Consider the following 3,197-nt stretch of genomic DNA (forward strand, 5'->3'; position numbering starts at 1 on the left):
TAGATAGGTTTCATAGTAAGTTGGATGATACAGAGGAAAAAACTTAGAAAAGAGATAAATAGTCATAGAAAGCATCCAAATAGAAAGTTAAAGGGAAAAAAGAGTATTTAGGTCTATGGAACAATGTCATATGGTCTAACACTTGCATCAGCTGGAGTAAAAAAAGAATAGGACAAAGAATGGACAGAAAGAATATTCAAAGAGCTAATACATGAGAATTTTCCAAAACTGATGAAAGATATCAACTTATAGGTCCAGGAATAGTTGCCAACATCAAGAATTAAAAAAACAACTACCAACCCCCTATATGTAGGCAAATCCTAGTCACAATTTTGAAAACCAAATTTATAGAGCACATCTTAAAGACAGCCAGAGAAAAAAAGACATTATGAACTGGGAGCTAAAATATGAACTACAAATGAATCTTAATCAAAAATAATGGAGACAGAGATGGAATGACATGTTTAAAGTGCCAAAAGGAAAAAAAAAATCCATCAACATAAAATTTTATATACAGTTGAAAATTATTCTTCAAAAATGAATGTGAGCTAAAGACATTCTGACAGACAAAGCTGAGAAGACTCTGTCTCCAATAAGAAATGCCAAAGAGGTTCTTGAGGACAAAAAGAAATAATACTAGATCTGCAAGAAGGAATAAGAAAGTACCAAAAAGGATAAATAGTTGGGCAGATGAAAAAGAGACACATATTTTAGTACCTTCATTATACACATATATTTACAATATTAAGAAAAAAGTATCAACCACTACACAATGTATGGTGGGTTTCAAAATAGGTAGAAATAAAATATAGGACAATATCATAAAGGATGGGAGAATAATAATGAAATTATACTGTTGTAAGTTTTCTTATATATCCATAAGTTAGAATATTATTTGAAGATAGACTGTGGTAATTAAAGACACAAATTGTAATTTCTAGAGCAACCACTATATTCAGCATAGAAACAGAACACTAGAAAGACCATCTAGGAATTTAAATGGAACATGAAAAAAATACCTTACTACCCCAAAGAAATCAGGAAACAAGGAATAGAGAAACACCTGACAAATGGGAACAAATGAACGAAAAGAACGTCCTTCAACCATAATTACTGAGTAGTTTGGGAATTAGTTTGTTATAGACTTGATAATGTTTTTCATGAATTCAACCTAAAACTGCAAAACAAAATACAGCTAGCTATATGTGAAGCTCATACTGCAGTTAAATTATTTTGACACAATTAACATTGTTTGAATCACAAATAATATCAAGCTGCTTTATACACTTCAGTTCAAACAAGTTTAAAAAAAGTTAAACAAGAAGCAAGATCTCCATTCTAACACAAATTTGCAGCAGTTCTATTTTTCTGAGCTCAAACTACAGTTCCAACAGTGGTTTTGGATTTTGACACAAGTGAAAAAGACATTTTCGTATTTAAAATCCACTTCACTGTGCAATTGAGGCATTTCCACCTAATTTTCAATTGGAAATGATTAACCTGCAATGTAATGGCATACTAAAGGTGAAATATCAAGAGAATTTATAGAATTCCAATAAAATTGTATAACTGCCTTATAAGCAATAAATACGCTCAAGTAAAACCATATGCTCATGGATTGATGTATTTGGCAGTATCCTATCTGGGTGAAAAGATATTTCCAAATGAAATAAGTAAAATCTCATGAGAGATCCACATTAACAGATAAACCTTTGCAATCAATTGTGATGATAGAGAACATTTACTTTAAACCGATGTTTAACTTAGTGAAATGTTATCCCCCTAAAAAAGAGTTCCATCCCTCTCATTGTTAGACTTGTATTACAACTCTTATTATTACACCTTATATCTTGTTTGTTTTCTCATTGTTACATAAGTAACTACAAAATCTAAATTTTGTCTCTTGGGGCACAAAGCCTAAAATATTTAATATCAGGAGCTTTCTAGAAAGAGATCACCAGCCCCTGGATAAATGCAACATTTGCCACAGCAGCTACTGCAATATTTTGCTTTGGACCACACACACTCATTTAAACGACTTTTGTGAGTCACCTGGAGAAAGTTAGGAGAGAGAATAAAGTTGAGCGTTAATTCGGTCCTGAGGTTAAATAATTGTAGCTAACATTGAGCAGGTAAAATATATAGCAAGCACTCAGATAATCACTTCGTATATATCTGTTCATTTAACACTCACAGGAATCTTAAGAGATAGGTACTATTCCCCACCCCCCAGCCCACCCCACCCCATTTTACCCAAGCTGAGAACGTGAGCTGTCAAAGATCATACTGGTAAGTAAGGGATGTAGAGGTTTATAGGACTTAACCCAGCAATGGGACATCAGAACCAATGCCAGCAACACCAGCCATGGGATCAAAGGCAGATACGTGTGTGTGGATTGGGATGGGGGGCAGCAGGTGGTTCAAGGCAGAAGAGTTGGTGTGGATGTGAGCCCTCCCGGGAAGAATAGGACTACCAGGTGACAAGGACTTCTGAGGTCCTCGGAGACTCACAAAATCCCATTATTCCCACCTTCCCAGAAACAGGGCTTTCCCATTCCAACCCCTTAAATAAATCCTGGTTCAGAGTGTTCTTCGAATGAGCGTGTAAAAAAGTCTGCACAAGATTTATCACGTGGAGAGATGAAGGGAAGTGGGTAGGAAAATGGGGAGGCTCTGGGAAATGAGTCGTGGTCTATATATTCATAATTTAATACACATCCATACGTTAAAGCCGAAAGTACTAACAGGGTTTAGAATTTACATATAAATTAATGACGTGTCCACTTCAGCGGTGGACGCTTCGGAGCATTTTCAGAGACTATAAACAACAATAAAAATAATAGAGTGATCAGACAACACGTACTCAAGGATAGAACCTTCAGCCCCACTGGCTTTAACCTCCTCTCAATTGTTTTCCCAGCCAAATATTCTTCCCACCCTCCCGGCAGGATCCCGGGGGTCGTCCCATCTGGCAGTGACGGCTTCTGAGAAGCGGTCCGGGGAGGGCTATTATCTCCAGGAACCCGTTCTGTCAACTTTGTACTCGAGTCCCCTTTGTCGGTTGGTAGCGGCCGCTATTGCTTTAAAAGGACAGCGGATTTCGAAAGACGGAGGAAGGGTGGCTGGGGGTGGTGGTGGTCAGGAAAAGGAACTCAACCGCCTTTGATAACTGCCCAGCAGCCTTCCCTTCTCCAGAA

The sequence above is a fragment of the Bison bison genome, unplaced genomic scaffold (genome assembly GCF_000754665.1).
Source record: "Bison bison bison isolate TAMUID 2011002044 unplaced genomic scaffold, Bison_UMD1.0 scf7180017864390, whole genome shotgun sequence".
NCBI classification, from domain to species: Eukaryota; Metazoa; Chordata; class Mammalia; order Artiodactyla; family Bovidae; genus Bison; species Bison bison.